At 42.3% G+C, this 18,694-nt stretch overlaps 1 protein-coding gene across 1 annotated transcript in view; it reads left to right on the plus strand.

Annotated features, from left to right (window-relative positions):
* HKDC1 (hexokinase domain containing 1) overlaps positions 1-4,057 on the plus strand; it is a 60,342-nt gene extending 56,285 nt beyond the window's left edge. The window contains exon 19 of the transcript XR_008391356.1: positions 3,876-4,057. The gene's annotated coding sequence lies outside the window, so the exon portion shown is untranslated. The remainder of the gene's footprint in view (positions 1-3,875) is intronic.
* The last annotated feature ends 14,637 nt before the right edge of the window (positions 4,058-18,694 follow it).

An 18,694-nucleotide genomic window follows, 5' to 3' on the forward strand; every position in this document is an offset into this window, starting at 1 on the left:
TGATGTCATTTTTTTGTTTCTTATAAACATAAAATAATGTTCATAAGGTATCACAGTGCTGATAAAAAGTTTGTTTTATAGTGAATGGTGGAGGGACAGGGGCCAGGACTGCGCACAAAAATAAATATGATGGGTGGGATTAGGGCTGAGGGGACGGAGGAAAGGACATTGACATTTCCCAGGGAAACTGACAGGTTAGCCAGCATCCCAGGTCATGTCCATCTTCTTAGAACTGCTCCGCATGTCCTCTGGCTCCTAAACACCTTCCATGAAGTGCTTATTGCTCACGTTATGACTGGCTGAAGCAAACGGGGCATTCTCTTCTCCTCTCAGACAGAACTAGAGCTATGTGGTGAGTCTCTGGGCCTCAGATGCCAATGTGTCCAGATTTCTGAGTCTGCTCGTGAGGTCAGAGAATGCTGCTGGGGCAAGAACAGGGTGGACCGTTTGGGATTAAGGCTTGGATCTGAACCATTGGACCGTGTCTGGAGTTTTTGCACAAAGGAGAATTGAACTGTACAGCAGCTAGGAGGGTATTGTCATAGCCCTGGCGCCCTGTAACTCCGGGGACTGGAGCCCTGTGGGAGTACATAGCTGGCATTTTTTTGCTTGAGATTAGGAAGTCTTTTGCTTCCTCTGTGAAGAGGCTTGAATTCAATGACTGTTGTGGTAGGATGGAGTCTTTTTTTCTGGTAAAAATGAAACAGAAGCTTGGCTCCAGTTGTTACAGGATGGTGGGCAGATGAGCGCTCTCTCTGCTGGTGGAAAGCCTGTTTAAGAGCATGTGGTCACATTTTTGTCTGACATTATTATCAAGAGCATAGAGAAGCTGTGATCCAGACTCAGATGGGTGAGCTTTTCTCCCGATGGGACTCTCCAAATGCCATCCTTGCAAGTAAGAAGTGTCACAACCCCATTTCATAGTAAGTTTCTTTTGACATTATGTTTTGGTTGACAGATTCCCTATTATGACTCAAGGGCTGTTGTCATTTCCAGGTAGCAGTGTCTCTGCTGGGGGAGCACTGATGGGCGTGGTGAGATGACTGGATAGAGAGGCGGGGCTTTGTGTTGTGTTTCTCCCTGGGCGTCAGCCTGGCTGTCTCTGAGATGGACTGGCCAGCTCTCTGCCCTCTTCCTCCTGTTGCAAAGGATGCTGGGAGAGCATGAGAATACAAGTTGGAAAGAGAATATAAACTGCTCTTTTATACTTTACCACAGTTTGTTTTCTCTGAGTTGGATCTTTCATTAGTGTGTTCTTTGGAGTACAGTTGTCTAGGGTTAACTTTACTTTCTCGACTGAAGAAGAAATTGGGTAGTGTCCAAATGCAGGCAGGCTGGGATTCAATATGCAGAATGGTTCAATGGACGTGTGCGTGACCATGCAGCTGGCTGGGTGTGATGAGGAACCTCAGAATGACACAAACATGTTCTGAGGACTATTTTCTCCAGAAACAAAGTAGCTCCTGGGCTGTGAAGTAGTTAATACCTGTGTAAAGCATCGACAGTTTAAATACACAATCCAAAAAACATTTTTCTTCATCAGCCAAATCACAAAGGCAGGACTTGATGCAAACCACATGGGAGGGATATCACTGAGCTGCGGAGGCTTGGGTCAGAGTTGTGATCAGATCCTGTGTCCTTTATTTAACTTTCTCCGGAATGTGGACCCAGCTGCAAAGCCACCCTCATGTCAGCAGGCCCAGCTGAAGGGCACATGTACTTGAAGTTTCCATCATGGTCATGTTGCTTTAATAAAAATATTTCTAAGTCCAGGCTCATCTCACACTTTGGTGGGTCAGTGGGTCTCTTCACTAAGAACCATAGGTTAGCAGGATTGTCATCCTTGGGAGGTTGGGGGAAGGAGGAAGGTTTCTCTGTGAGAATTCAGAGAAGGAAGGCCAGTGGAAGGCAGTCAGAGGAAGGCAGCTTTCATCTCAGACATAACTAGCCAACGATGGAAAAGGCTGCCTTGAAGGGTGAGGCGCCACCTACAGGGTCTTGTCTTAGACGGGGGCAGGGGCGGGGGCGGGGGCGGGGGCGGGGGTGGCGCAGATGTGCCAGCTTCTTTCCAGTTCCCAGAGAATGTGCTTTTAGCTCCTGGAGTCTCACGCCATGGGCAGTTAATCTCTGAACTGCTAGAATTCCTGTATTTTATTCCCCACTTCACCAAATAACTTGTCTCATTTCTCTCTATGGCTGCAGACCCCTATCAGGGCTTCTCTCAGAATACCAGCTGTGAGTTCCCCTTCCCTGTGGAGAGCAGGAGAGAGTAAGAGAGAGCCAGGACTATTATGCTTCAGTGGGTGAACCCCCTGACAGCCAGCATCTGTTAGAACATGGCTCTGAGTTTCAGCAGGTCACGGAGCAGCCAGGAGGGCTTATTGAAAGCAAACAGTTTGCCCTGTCCCAGCTTTCAGTGTAGGAGGTCTAGGGCCTGAGACTGGGCATTTATAACAACTCCCAGCTAATGCTGCAGCCACTGGTGTGCCAGTGACCACACTTTGAGAACCAAGTCCCTAGAGCACGGAGACCCCACCCAGCCTACCCTCACTCAGTAAGGCCCACATCTGGAAGGGGCAGATTAGTAAGTAAGGGGGCACATTGTCCTCCTTCTCCACAGCTTTCTCTTCTCTTTTATCAAGGTTCACGTGTCCCTTAGGGCCTCCAAAGAAAACTCTGACCCAGACCAATGTGCCTCAGATCCAAAGTCACTTCCTCCAGGAAGCCTTCTATGAATCCCCAGGATTAGACATCATGGCTCCTGATAGTTACCACACACAATTCATAGTTTGTAACTGTTAACTCATGTGATTTCTTAATTCAGATCCTTCTCCCCCAGAGCTGTAAGTTCCACAAAGGGCAGAATTAAGAACAGTGGGAAAGATTTCAGGAACTGCTATAAAGGACACATGGATAAAACCAAGGGGGAGGGTGGAAGCAAGGGAGGGAGGTGGGTTTGGGGGGGTGGAGGGGAGGGGTGGGGAGAAAATACAACTGTAATTGAACAACAATAAAATAAGTTAAAAAAAAAAAGAACATTTGGAAAAATGAGGAGATTAGGTGGGGGAATGGTGGTGTGTCACCTGCCGGATTGTGGAAGAAAAGAGGGTTTTGTCTACAGGGAAGCCCCTCCTGCAGGGGGAAGGAAGGAAGGAGGCGGCCTGGGACGTTGACTGGGACTTCTGGCTCAGGTCTACCCCAGCTCTGTCTAGTACCAACCAGAGGTTTGTCTTCTCTATTTTTTCTACCAACTTGGGCATTTCATTTCTGCACAGATTTTAAAACCGGAGTTAGTATTGCTAGCTCTGAGCTACTTACTATCTCTAGGCCTCAAAATAAAGAGCTAAAAGCCACAGGATGAGACACAGCCGAATTCAAAACCAGTTCTGCTACCGCTGCATTCCTGTGAGCACGTGACTTAGCTTCTCTGGGCTTCAGCTTCCCTGGGCATAAGCCAATGGTTCCCAGTTCCTGACGTTCGGAAGTTTCTGGAGTCCATGCATGGGCAGTCCTTAGCACAGTGCCCGGAAGACAAGGGCTCAATGGAGATGAGCCACCATCATCATCATCATCTTCATTATCCTCTACACCATTGTCACCGTCCCTGTCTCCTCCTCTACCCCGCCCACACACGCAAGGTTTCTGTGAAGTCCCAGTGGGACAAGGAAATCCATAACCATAAAGCACCATCTGAATGTCAAGGGCATCCAAGTGCCCACCCCCACCAACAAGGCTGCAGTAACACACTCTTCACTGGAAACCTAAGGCCCAGGCCTTTCCTTTTACGGGATGCTGGTGCAGACTTCCCCCCTTCCAGTCCTTCGGTGGCTCTTGATAGTATGACAAATGCATCTTTTGTCCTTTTCTGTTCTCAGGACTCCAACTAACCAACTAAAGAACTATTACTCGGGACATTGTTCCCAAAGAAGAGAAGGCCCAAGACACCCACTCACACCTGCTCCGTGCCAAGAATCTACAGCTGGATTTCAAGGACAGCGTATGTTGGCCTTTTGGAAAAATGAGAATGAGACTAAGTGAAGAGCCAGCAGAGGGGCCTCAAGTCATCCCAAGGCAAGTGAGTGGGTGGCTGCACCATGGTGGTGTCACTCCTCCCTGAGCCAGACCCTCCCTGGCCTTTGCATTAGGTAACTTCTTGTCCCTCTCTGTAAAATACGATGATGAATAAAGAGATACCCAAGTCTCATAGTCTCCAAGGGTAGATCCTAGATCTCAAATACACATACTTTACTGATGAGGCCCAGAGAGATTCAAACACTTTCCCGGGGTTACACAGTGATCTATAACTGGACCAGACCTCACACCAGTTAGGTCTTGTTTGAAGTAACTGGGCTAGTGTGATTTTTTTTTAAAGGCAGATGCTGTGCTGGTATTCATCACAGCTTGATAAGTTGTAAAAGGCGTCTTTTCCCTGAGTACTCACTCGCCCATCTGTATTAACCTTGGAGCTGAACTGAGGCTGTGCTGTTGAGGGAGAGAGCAGTGCAGTGGTTGAGGGCGCAGGAGCCGGAGTCAGCCTGCATTCATATTTCAGCTTTGCTGCTTACCAGCTATATGACTTTGGAAAGTTACTTGAACTCTTTGAGCATCAGTTACCTTATCTGTAAAATGGGATGTAGTACTTATGAGGGGTTCCTGTGAATTAATGCCTTGAGTTATTTGTAGCAGCGCCTGACTAATAATAAGCACTCAATAAATGCTAGTTATAATTAGCTCCAAGTGAGTTGCTTAAGGAAAAGATGGGCAATCAATTGATTAGAGAGTGCATGCTCTCTGAAAAAGAGCCTAAATCTGTACAAAGAAAGCATAGCTGGAAACAAACAAGGAGTCCAGCCCTTAGCCAATACAAATGAATTGTGGCTATATCTATTATTAAAATACTGGGATATCGGGATCCCTAAAGTTAGGTAAATTACGCAAGAAATGAAACATCTATTTTGAAGTTGTGTTAAGAAGGTGCCTGTGCCAGCTTGTTTTTGGAGGGACAACACTTGGTTTACACAGATGCTTTAGATTCTGAGGACACAGTTCTAGAGAGATCTGTGGAAGTCCCAGAGAGGGGACCATGGGCTCCCAGGGTGGCGGAGGGGCAGGGCAATGCCAGCTCCCAGCATGAAGCAGGGTGTGCATGCAGGATGCAACCATGGTGGCCAGTGGAAATGCCACCAATTTCTACATAAATTCTAGACCAAGCAAAAAGCTTAGTCAAAAAGCTTTGCTGCCAAAAAGCGGAGCTGCTTTGAATGACTCAAACTCGGTGCCCTGAGCTAGTCCTGAGGGCTTCTCTCCCCCTTTACTACTGTGACTTGGGTAACAAGTGCCCTGACTGGGAATTGAATTCACAGTCTTTTTGGTGTATGGAATGATGCTCCAACCAACTGAGCCACTTAAGCAAAGGAAAAAGAAAAGAAAAGAAAAAAAGAAAGAAATCCAAATTGAAACAGAAGTAGTAAAATTCTATCTGATGATGGTACCTATATATAAAACCCCCTAAATATTCCACAGTGAAAAATGGTTAATACTACTAAATGGATTCAGTGAGGTAGCAAGATACAAAATCAAAAATACAGAAATCTATAACATTTCTATACACTAATAAGAAACTATCAGAAAGAGAAATTAAAGAGATATTCTTTTTTATAATTGCATCAAAAAGAATAAAATACCCAGGAATAAATTTACCCAAGAAGGTGAAGGACCACACTGAAAATTATACTACATTGACAAAAGAAATAGCAGAAGACACACATATATGAAAAGACATTTATTTCATGCTCATAGATTAGAAGAATTAATATTGTTAAAAATGTCCACACTACCCAAAGCAATCCACAGATTCAGTGCAATGCCTATCAGAATTCCAATGGCATTTTTCATGGAACTAGAACAAATAATTCTAAAATTTGTATAGAAGCACAAAAGGTCCTGAATAGCCAAAGTAATCTTGGGGAAGAAAGACAAAGCTGAAGGCATCGTACTTCCTGATTTCCGACTATATTACAGCTATAATAATCAAGACGGTATAATGTTGCCATAAAAACAGACACACAGATGATAGAACACAGTCAAGAGCCCAGAATTAAACCCACAAGTATATAGACAATTAATATATGACAAGGCAGCCAAGAACATACAGTGGGAAAGGATAGTCTCACTGATAAATGGTGTTGGCAAAACTGGATAGCCACACGCAAAGAATGAAACTAAACCAGTCTTATTTCATATACAAAAAAACCCCAAACAATCTGATTAAAAAATGGGCAGAGGATCCGAATAGACATTTTTCCAAGCAAGACATGCAGATGGCCTATAGGGCCATAAAAAGATGTGTTCAGTATCACTGATTATTAGGAAAATGCAAATCAAACCACAGGGAAATAACACTTCATGCCTGTTATTCTAACAGGCTAATATAAAAAAAATTTTTTTTTAAAGAAATAAGTGTTGGAGAAGATGTGGATAAAAGGAACCCTCATACACTGTTGGTGGAAATGTAAATTGGTACAAACACTATGGAAAACAGTTTGGAGATGTCTCAAAAAAAATTAAGAACTACCATATAATCCAGCTATTCTACTTCTAGGTATTTACCCAAATAATACAAAGACATTAATTCAAAAAGATGTATGCACCTATGCACCCCTATGTTCATTGCAGTATTATTTACAACAGCCAAGGTACAGAAACAACTTAAGTTCCCACTGATGGATAAAGAAAAATACACACATACAAGGTCTGTCTGGAAAAAGTCCAGCTATTGTTAATATAACGAGAACAGTTCGCATAATGTGACATTAATGTAACCTGGCAGCCAAGGAGAGTGGACTGGAATGTGCCTGTGTGAACAATGACAACTTCACTGCACTAGTCAGTCAGGCCAGTAGATGCTGTTAAGTGAGCATGTGTACTGTGTGGCTGTCACAAGCAAAATGCCTGAGCAAGTAGTGCAAAGAATCTGCATCAAATTTTGTGTTAACTTTGAACATTCCTCCATGGAAACTATTTGGATGATTCAGAAGGCCGCAGCCATGGGCGACTGGTGACTGGCAGCTTCATCACAACAATGTACCTGCTTAGGCATCACGTCTCCTGCAGAGTTTTTTTGGCAAAACATCAAATCACCCAGGTGACTCAGCCCCTCCGTACAGCCCAGATTTGGTGTCCTGCGACTTCTGGCTTTCCCCAAAACTAAAATGACCTTTGAAAGGGAAAAGATTTCAGACTGTTGATGAGATTCAAGGAAATATGACTGGTGAGCTGACAGCAACTGGAAGAACTGCATGAAGTCCCAAGGTGCCTACTTTGAAGGGGACTGAGGTGTCATTGTCCTGTGTATAATATTTTTTGTATCTTCTTCAATAAGTGTCTTTGTTATTCATATTTCCTGGCTGGGTTCCTTGTGGACAGACCTTGTATACACATATGTGCACACAACACATATATAAATTATATATATACTACTCAGCCATAAAAATAAGCAAATTTTTCCATTTGTGACAACACAGATGAAACTTGAGGGTATTACGCTGAGTGAAGTGAGTCAGATGGGGAAAGACAAACACCGTATGACCTCACTCGGTGTGAAATCTAAACAAGCGAGGCGAAACAAATGCACAGATGTAGAGAACGTGTTGGTGGTCGGCAGCAGGAAAGGGCAGTGGGGGACACAAGGGCAGGGGTCAGTTGTGTGGTGATGGACGGTAAGTAGACTTTCAGTGGTGATCACTTTGTAGCATATACAATGTCAAATTATAATGTTGTGTAACTGAAACCTCTATAATGTTTTATATCAGTTTTACCTAAAAGGAAGGAAGGAAGGAAGGAAGGGAAGGAGGAAGGAAAAAGAAAAGGAAAAAAGAGAAAAAAGACAAGAGGCTTGCTATGAATAATAAGTCACTCCTTTCACTTTTATTATTCAGCTATTTTAGGAACTGGAGATATTTGAGGACAAAATAATATATAAATATATGACAATGGTAATATAATATTTATTATAACAGAAGATTCTCCCATTGTTCTTATCACTTAAGAAATCACAATGGTTTTAGGAGCTGTGTACCAGGAACGGGGACAAAGAACAAATATATATATTTTTTTATAAATTACAGCATGTAGTGGTTCTGCAGATCTGAACCAGGTGTGGCTGGTCTCAGGCAGGCTCACTCCTGCATCTCAGTCAGCTCCCTGGTTAGTTGGGGGCTGGCTGGCCTAGGATGCTCAGCTGAGATAGCTTGTTTCTGCCCCATTGTACCACCTGCAGGCTAGCTGGAGCTTCTGCCCACAGCAGCCGTGGCAGGGGTCCTAAGAGCAACAAGAGAGAGTAAGCTCCTCGGGCATAAGCATTTTTTAAAAGTTTTTTTCTTGTGACACATTTGCTTTTGTCCAGTTGGCCAAAGCAAGTCATTGGTGAAGCCTAGGTCATTGTGTGTGGGATGGGTCCAGAGGCATATCCCTGATTGCAACCGTCCACCACGCCCACAGTGAGCAGGGGAGAAGGTGACTGCCAGGGCTCCAATCTTTGTCCAGTCTGGGCTTCTGGGTCATGAGCCAATGTTGGTGTTCTTACTTGGGGAGCCTTCTTGGATTCCCAAATATATATAATTCAAAATATAGTTCCCTACTCTTCTGTCATCATAATGCCCTATATTGGCTCTTGCCCAGGCCACGTAGCTTAGATGGTTGGAGCATCCTCCCAATACACCAAGGCCGTGGGTTCGATCCTTGGTCAGGAGCAACCAGTGAATGTGTAAATAAGCGGAACAACAAATCAATCTTTCTCTGTCTCTTTCTGCCTTCCTCTTTCTCCCTAAAAAGTCAATACATAAAATTTTTAAAAACGTTACTCTTTAATTGTTACAAGCTCTGCGATGACAGAGTTCACGTCCATCTTATCCCCTATTATGCTCCTAACATCCAGTACTGAGACTGGCGTGCAGTTGGTGGCAAATAAATGGACATTTATTTAATTTCTCTTTCAAGAATTAGAGGGGATTTTTTAGATTTTTTTTTATAAGGGGGTCATATTTGGCAGCCTGATATCTTCACCTGGGCTTCTTGGGGTTAGAATCGTCTCTTGCTCACCATCAAATGATTAATGTAGATAAAGCAAAACAAAATAACTATAATAATAATAATAATAGCTATTTATTTAGTACTTACAGTTATCACTTTTTAAGTACTTACTGTACGCCAGGCTCTTAATCTGTATTCCCGATCTGCAGCACCAGTCAGAGCGTTCCCAGACGCTACTCACCCTCCAGATTCAAACACTGCTGTAGGCCACCCCGGGCCCCAGTCCGCAAGGCGCTGAGACAGGAGCCACAGTTCCGCACTGGGCCACGTCTGGAACAGCCCACACACCCAGCAGCTCAGATGGGAGAGACAAGATCTCACTGGGCAAGTGCAGGATTCCTCTTGGCTTTAAAGCCTCCTGCCCCATGGGAGCCAAATTCTCTTGTAACAACTCCACAGGGACACCTTCCAGGGTCCCTGCAGGAGACAAGACAAGAGTCGCTTCACTCAGAGAAACCCAGAGCTATGGCATTCCATCTCGTATTTGTAGTTCTTCCAACACAGAAGCTGTCTACCAACCAGGGATCATTTTTATCTTAAGAATTATTGCTCAGTAATACATTTGACCAGGGAAACAGAACAAGAGAGTTAACCTAAGGACAAATTCTAATGCAAAAGGGGAGAAGATGACTAATTCTTACCTACTGTGACCCCGGGTCTGCAAACAAAACAAAACAAAAACATAGTCTTAGAGAAGTTCATTAAATGGCAGGGGAAGAATTAGAATCCAAGTCCCAGGCTGCATTGCTATTTTAACTGTTAGCCTATCCAGCATCATTAGAAGAACATCTTTTTATAAAAACCAAGTTAAACCATAAATACAAAGCAAAACATAAATTATGTTTAGATCACATTCCGCTTGGGACTGTGCCAGCTATTGGAGTTTCTTTCATACGCACAGGGTGACGGAACCTGCCGCCTTCATCGGGCCTGCAGGGCAAGCTCACAGCGGAGGTGGAGACCAAACCGAGAGGCTGTACACTCTCAGCCAGGGCCCTGCAAACCTTCTCAGTCATTCACTCTATCATGTCAGTAAGATATTTTTTGCAGGTATACTCCCCATTATTATTTTGAGATCATGTATAAACATTTATGATTCCAGATGCATGGAATGTCCAGACTAGGCAAATCCAGAGAGAAAGTAGATTGGGGGTAGCAGGAGGGGTGAGTAGGGAGTGACCGCTGATGGGTGTCTTTGGCAGGCAGTGAAAATGTTTGGAAGTAGCCAGTGGGGATGGTTGCCCAGCCTTGCAAATGTATTAAAAACCACTGAATTACTTACACACTTTAAAAGGCGACGTTTCTGAGGATGGGAATTATATCTCAAAAATATATATACATTTAGTAATGTACTAAAATGATGTGTACATTATAAAGAATAGCCTAAAAACTTACAGGGTGCAAATTTAAAAAGTCATCAATAAAACTTCTGATGTTGTTTTCCTTCAACAAAATGTTTTGAATGCTTTCTATAGACCCATTGTTTTATTTTATTATTTGTTTATTTAAAAAATAATTTTTAATTTTTCAATTATAGTTGATATATTAGTTTCAGGCGTACAACCCAGTGATTAGACATTTATATAACTTAAAGTGATTACCTTGCTAAATCTTAGTAGCCAGCTGACACCATGCATAGTCATTACAATATAGTTGACTACATTCCCTGTGCTGAACTTCACATCCCCATGACGATTCTGTTCCTACCGATTTGTACTTCTATATCCCTTTATATTTTTCACCATCCCCCCAACCTTCTCCCCTCTGACAACTATCAAAATGTTCTCTATCTATGAATCCGTTTCTGTCCTGCATGTTCATTTATTTTGTTTTTTAATTCCACATGTAAGTGAAATCATATGACACTTGTCTTTCTCTGTCTGACTTACTTCACTCATCACAGTCCCCTTCGGGTCCACCCATGCTGTTGTAGGGGGCAAGATTTCGTTCTTTGTTATGGCTGAGAAGTATCCTGTTGTATATATGTACCACATCTTCTTGATTCATTAATCTATTCATGGATGCTTAAGTTGCTTCCATACTGTGGCTATTGTAAATAATGCTGCAATGAACATAAGGATATGTATGTCTTTAAGATTTATTGTTTTGGGTTTCTTTTGATAAATACCCAGAAGTGGATTTGCTGGGGACTTCTTTATCTCTTATTATTGACTTTGCTTTAAAGTCTATTTTGCCTGATATAAGCATTGCTATCCCAGCTTTTTGTTGTTGTTTGTTTCTATGTTCATGAAATATCTCTTTTTTTATCCCCTTAGTTTCAGTTTACATGTGTCTTTAGACTTTAAGTGAGTTTCTTGTTGCAGCATATGTAAGGGACTTGTTTCGCTAACAGTTCAGTCACCATATGTTCTTTGATTGGAGGTTTTCATCCATTTGCATTTAAAGTAACTTGATAGATATGTATTTAATGCCATTTTATTATTCATATTTTTTCATCTTCTTCTTAAAGAAGACTCTTTAAGAAGACTCTTTATTTCTTGTAACACTGGTTTGATGGTGATGAACTCCTTTCACTTTTTCTTGTCTGGGAAGCTCTTTATCTGCCCTTCAATTCTAAATGATAACTTTGCTAACCCCAACACACCCACCAACCGAGCCTTTCAAACTATAAAAGGTTTTGATTTGATTATTAGTGGTTTGAATACCATTTTATGCATATCAAATTACCTCTATTTCTTCTTTTAAAAAAGTTCTGTTGACATATATATCTTTTTCTTGTTAATTAGACAAGATTTTTGCAGACTACTGATAATAACTCTTCGTTATATGTGTGGCAAACCTTTTTTTTTTTTTTGCCTTTTTCTGACTTTTAAAGTTATTATATAGTAACTTCTATACATAGTCTTTTTGTTCTGATATGTCTGTCATGCTTAGAAAGTTCTCCCAAAACCCAAGGTTATAAAAAGATTTTATATAATGCATGATGAAAATAAAACCCCTAAATAACTTTTAAAAATAGCCCTGGCTGGTGTGGCTCAGTGGATTGAATGCTGGTCTGCCAGGAGCAAGGAGCTGCTGGTTTGATTCCCAGGCAAGGCACATGCCTGGGTTGCAGGCCAGGTCCCCAGTAGGGGGTGCTTGAGAGGCAACCATACATAGATGTTTCTCTGCCTCCCTTCCCCTCTAAAAATAAGTAAGTAAAATCTTTAAAAAACACTTTCAAAAAATAAGTGATAGCTTTGCTGGGTAATCTTTTTTAATGTTTTTAAAAATATATTTTATTGATTATGCTATTACAGTTGTCTATTTTCCCCCCTTATTCCCCTCTGCCCGGCACACCCCCTCCCACCCACATTCTCCCCTTTTAGTTCATGTTCATAGGATGTACATATAGGTTCTTTGGCTTATACATTTCCTATACTATTCTTAACCTGCCCTGTCTATTTTCTACCTACCATTTATGCTACTTATTCTGTACCTTCCCCCCTCTCCTACTCTCACCCTGATAACCCTCCATGTGATCTCCATTTCTGTGATTCTGTTCCTGTTCTAGTTGTTTGCTTAGTTTGTTTTTTTTTTTTAGGTTGACTTGTTAATAGCTATGAGTTTGTTGTCATTTTAGTGTTCATATTTTTTATCTTTGTTTTCTTAGATAAGTCCCTTTAATATTTCATATAATAAGGGCTCGGTGATGATGAACTTCTTTAACTTGACCTTATCTGGGAAGCATTTTATCTGCCCTTCTAAATGCTAGCTTTGCTGGATAGAGTAATCTTGGATGTAGGTAGGTCCTTGACTTTCATGACTTGGAATACTTCTTTCCAGCGCCTTCTTGCCTGCAAGGTTTCTTTTGAGAAATCAGCAGACATTCCTTTGTAGGTAACTCTCTCCTTTTCTCTTGCTGCTTTTAATATTCTCTCCTTATCTTTAATCTTGGGTAATGTAATTGTGATGTGCCTTAGTGTGATACTCCTTGGGTCCAACTTCTTTGGGACTCTCTGAGCTTCCCGGACTTCCTGAAAATCTATTTTCTTTACAGATTGGGGATGTTCTTCTTCATTACTTGTCCAAATAAGTCTTCAATTTCTTGGTCTTCCTCTTCTCCTTCTGGCACCCCTAAGATTCGGATGTTGGAATGTTTAAAGATGTCCTGGAGGTTCCTAAGCCTCTCCTCATTTTTGAGTTCTTATTTCTTCATTCTGTTCTGGTTCAATGTTTCTTTCTTCTTTCTGCTCCAAACTATTTAATTTGAGTCCTGGTTTTCTTCCTATCACTATTAGTTCCCTGTATATTTTTCTTCATTTCACATAATGCAACCTTTATTGTTGCCTGGGTCTTTTTTATGCTGCTGAAGTACCCAGTGAGTTTCTGGAGCATCCTGATAACCAGTGTTTTGAACTGTGTATCTGATAGGTTGGCTATCTCTTCATCGCTTAATGTATTTTTTTCTGGAGCATCAATCTGTTCTTTCATTTGGGCCATTTTTTTTTTTTTCATCTCGGTATGCCTATTATGTAGTAAGGGGCAGAGCCTTAGTCGTTCACTAGGGTGGGGGCAACCCACGTCACTGCACTGTGATGCTGTATGTAGGAAAGGGGTCTGAGAGGGAACAGGCACTAGCTCTCTGCTCTCTGCCAGCTTTCAGTTCCTTCCCCCACTACCCACAAGCAAACTGGGCCCTTCTGGTGCTGATTTCCATGTGGGTGGGTTTGTGTATGTTCTAGGACCCTGTGGGTCTCACCAATGAACTCTCCTGTGATGCTGGAAGTTCCTCCCACTGCTGCCTCAACCCCCACAGGTGTTTTCAATTGGTGTTCTGAGGCTTTATTTCTCCATGCTGGGACCCTGGGTTGCGCGGTCTATCTTGCTCCCCAGTTGTTTCTTCTGGTTTATCTGCATGCAAATGTGGGACCCAGTCCACCAGCTGCCACCTTGCCTGGTTTTCCAGCTGCTGCCTTTCTGCGAGTCCTCTCTATCCAGCTTCCTGTCTCTGCCCCTCCCGCCAGTCTGGATGAATGTGTCTTCTTTAACTCCTTGGTTGTTGGACTTCCATATAGTTCGATTTTTCTGTCAGTTCTGGTTGTTTTTTGTTTTCAAATTGGTTGTTGTCCTTGTTTTGGTTGTGTGAGGAGGTACAGTGTGTCTACCTATGCCTCCATCTTGGCTGGAAGTCAGTGGGTAAAGTAATCTTAATCATAGGTTCTTGCTTTTCATCACTTTGAATATATCATAATTTCATTCCAGTCTTCTTGCCTGCAAAGTTTCTGTTGAGAAATCAGCTGACTGTCTTACAGGAGCTCCATTGTAGTTAACTAACCACTTTTCTCTTGCTGCTTTTAAAATTTTCTTTGTTTTTTACCCTTAGCATTAGTTATGATGTATCTTGGGCCTCTTGGGGTTCATCTGTTTGGGGCTCTCTGAACTTCCTGGACTTATATGTGTATTTCCTTCGCTAGGTCATTTCTTTGCTCTCTCTCTTCTTTCAACACCTGTGTGATGTGAATGTTGGAATGCTTGAAGTTGTCCCAGTGGCTCCTTATACTATCCTCAGTTTTGGGGGAGTTCTTTTTTTTCTGTTTTGATTGGGTGTTTTCTTCTTCCTTATCTTTCAAATTGCTAGTTGATCCTCTGCTTCATCTACTCTACTGTTGATTCCCTTAATGTATTCTTGATTTCGGTTATTGCATTTTTCATTTCTGACTATTTGTTTTTAATGTTTTCTATCCCATTTTTATGTTTCCTATTTCTTTATTGAAGTTTCACTAAGTTTGTCTACTCTTTCTCTAAGTTCATCGAGCATCCTTATAACTAGTGTTTTGAACTCTGTGTCTAGTAGATTGCTTGTCTCCATTTTGTTTAGTTCTTCTCCTGGAGTTTTGTTCTGTTCTTTCATTTCGGACATGTTTCTTTGTCTCCTCATTTTGGCAGCCTCCCTGTGTTTGTTTCTATGTATTAGGTAGAGCTGCTATATCTTTCGGGCCTGGTAGAGTGGCCTTGGGTAGTAGGTGTTCTGTAGGCCCAGTGGCGTATCCTCCTTGTAATCCTATCTGGGCACTCCAGTTGCATGTTCCCCTACCCCTGTGTGTACTCTCATGTTTTACTTGAGCCTTGATTGCTATTGGCACGTCAGTGGAAAGGATTTACTCTCAGGCCAGTCACCTGTGAAGACTTCCCCCAGCCACCATGGAGGATCCTCTGTGCCCACCCCACTGAGCAGGACTCACTTTAGCAGGGCTCTGGTGCCTGCTGAGTTCATCCCTTGAGTGTATCATTCATGGAGGTGGTTGGGTAGTGCTCTGGCATGCTCTGAAGCTGTCCATTGGGTGCTCTGGCTCTGGAACCTCCTGCTGCCTATGCCCAGCCTAGGGCCACTGGCATGAGCTACAAAGGAATCTGTAGATGGCTGCTACTTATGCTGGGCTTAGGAGTGCCCAGGAGAGGTCCAGCTTAGGACCAAGGCTGGCTACCATTAGTGCCAGGCCTGGGTCACTTAGCAAGAGGTACAGGGTACACCGAGGCCAGGTGCTACTTGTTTGAGAGATTTTAGGGAAGTCTGCAGCATGAGCCAAGACAGACCATTTTTATGGAAAAGCCACAGGAAACAGATTAGGTAGACCCACAGGTTGGGTAGGGCAATGTCTTGGGGAATCACAAGAATGGGGTAAACAGTGTTAGGTTGGTGGAGACTCAGATGTGGAGACTGTCTGCTGACTCTGTGAGGGGAGGGCTTAGAAAAGGAACAATGGCTTCTGACGGCATTTCTGTCTAGGAGAAAGCTGCCCTGCATTTCTCATCCTGATGTCAGTCCCCCTCTGTATGTCCCTGGTGCCTTTCAAGCTGCTGTTCTAGCACTGGACTCAGAGGACATGAGTCCAAATAAGTCCATGCATGAGCCCTTTAAGAGGAACAGCCCAGAACTTCAGAACTGTCTGTCTCACTTAGCCACAGTTTCTGCTTGGCTGGTTTTTACAGCCAGAAGTTATGGGGAAATCTCTTTCTGGCACTGGAACCCTGGACTAGGAAGCCTGGTGTAAAGCTGGGACCTCTTGCTCTTCAGGAGGCACCTCCACAGCTGAGATATCCCTCTTGAGTTTTAATCACCACAACATGGGTGTGGGGCCAACCTGTTCTTTGTTTCCGCCCCTCCTATCATTCTCAATGTGGCTTCTTCTGTATATCCTTAGTTATAGAAGTTCTGCTCAGCTAGAGTTCAATGGGTTGTGAATGATGGTTCTTCTGTTGTTTAGTTGTAACTTTGATGTGGTTGTGGGAGAATGCAAGTATCACATTTACCTACTCCGTCACTTTGACTACAACTCTCCTGTGAACCCACTGTTTTAAAGCACCTCTGAACTGAACAGGCTACACCTCCAGTTATAAGCCATTATGGCCCTTAGAGCCCTTTGTACTTTCATAACTGTTTTGAGTTTCAGTAAAATTGCTAAACAACAGTTCTCGTGAAGTAACATATTGAGTAACATCACTAGGTGCCAAGCATTGTTCTAAATCCTCTGTTTACATACACACACCTTACAACCCTGTGTGGCTCTAATATTACTGTCATTATCCCCATTTTACAATTCAGAAAACAGAATTTTAGGTGTGTTATGTAACTTTTTCAGAGTCAAAGGTGTTACATGGCTGCATTGGCTTTCAATCAAGCCCAAGGCTGCCTTTGATGCCTGTGTCAACTTCTAGGCTGCGTTCATTACGTACTGTGTTCCTGTACCTGGGAGCTTTTCCTCTAATTGAGAAGGGCGTGTGATTATCAAGTAAATAAAAGACTAGTACCAGTAACTGTAGTTCTCTGAAGAATATATATCAGCCAACTTCTGTGTCTTCCCTCTTCCAGAACCCTTTGGGATGAAGGGATTAAGTATGAGCTTTAAATCAAATTGTGTTTTATGCCTTTGAATTGGGCTAAGGAGAGTTTGGAACGTTAGGGGTGACAGTATCCTGCCAAGACCAACTCTGGCTGGAATCACCAGCCCTGAGCTGCTGGGTTTCAGTGGCTGGGTGCCCAGGGTTATGCCAGTATAAGAATGCTGAACTCTTTGCTTACTCTCTTAGAGCTGAAAAGGCCTTAAATAGCAGGGAGGTTTTGGGATTTGTAGCAACAGGCTAATTGTTAGGCAAATCACATTAACATCAATAAACTGCTCAGAATATGGCAGAGACTTAAAAAAAGTGCAAGGAATTTTGACTTATGATATCTGACACTTATGAATAGGGACTCTTGAGTTAGTCTTTCTACATATGAACTATCAAATCTCTACCCAGTTTAACCAATGAAATTAATAGGATTTATATTTATTGACATGAAAAAATTTTGATAATATATTATTCTATAGAGGGAAGAATAGATTAAAAAGAGATTTTGAAAAAGTAGATTTAAAAAGGGGCACAATTCTCTTTTTGTATAGTTATTGCTATGTAGTTTTTCAGAGAAAAATATCAGGAAGGATATATACCAAAATGTGAATAGAATTTTTCTACAGGAGTAGAGGTGATTTTCATTTTTAAACTACTTGCCTGTATTTTCCAACTATTATGGTGATGAGTTTGCATTGCTGTTATAATTAGAAAAGTAATGTTTACCTAGAGATCCTTCCTACCCTCTTTCAGTCAGACGGGGTAAGAAAACAACACCGTGATGAAGATCACACTTCTGAAATTTTGGCCTTTTGAAGCTGTTTTGGCTAACTTCCTTTAAAAAATTTTTTTTAAATTTTTTTATTGATTATGCTGTTACAGTTCTATTCCCCCTTCATTCCCCTCCACCCTACCCCCATCCCCACCATTACCCCCCCTTTAGTTTATGACCATGTGTCTCAATTCCTTTAGATTCTATATTTCCCATGCTATTCTTGCCCCCCATCTATTTTCTATCTACTGTCTATGCTACTTATTTTCTGTACCTTCTCCCCCTTCTCCTCCTCCCACTCCCCTGTTGCTAACCCTCCTTGAGATCTTCATTTCTATGTTTCCACTCCTGATCTAGCTGTCCTTTTAGTTTGCTTTTGTTTTAGGTGTGGTTGTTAATAACTGTGAGTTTGTTGTCCTTTCACTGTTCATGTTTCTTTAACTTCTTTTTCTTAGATAAATCCCTTTAACATTTCATATAATGAGGGCTTGGTGATGATGAACTCCTTGAATTTGATCTTATCTGAGAAGCACCTTATCTGTCCTTCCTTCCATTCTAAATGAAAGTTTTGCTGGATAGAGCAATCTTGGTTATAGGTCTTTGGATTTCATGACTTGGAATACTTCTTTCCAGCCCCTTCTTGCCTGTAAGGTCTCTTCTGAGAAATCCGCTGACAGTCTGATGGGGACTCCTTTGTAGGTGACTGTCCCCTTAGCTCTTGCTGCTTCTAGGATTCTCTCCTTCATTTTAATCTTGGCTAATGTAATGATGATGTGCCTTGGTGTGTTCCTTCTTGGGTCCAACTTCTTTGGGACTCTCTGAGCTTCCTGGATTTCCTGGAAGTCTATTTCCTTTGCCAGATTGGGGAAATTCTCCTTTATTATTTGTTCAAATAAGTTTTCCACTGGTGGCTGTGCCTTTCCCCCTTCTGGTACCCCTATAATTCGGATGTTGGAGCGTTTAAAGATGTCCTGGAGGTTCCTAAGACTCTCCTCATTT

Source organism: Artibeus jamaicensis, unplaced genomic scaffold (assembly GCF_021234435.1).
Source record: "Artibeus jamaicensis isolate MK-2021 breed Jamaican fruit bat unplaced genomic scaffold, CSHL_Jam_final contig_332, whole genome shotgun sequence".
NCBI classification, from domain to species: domain Eukaryota; kingdom Metazoa; phylum Chordata; class Mammalia; order Chiroptera; family Phyllostomidae; genus Artibeus; species Artibeus jamaicensis.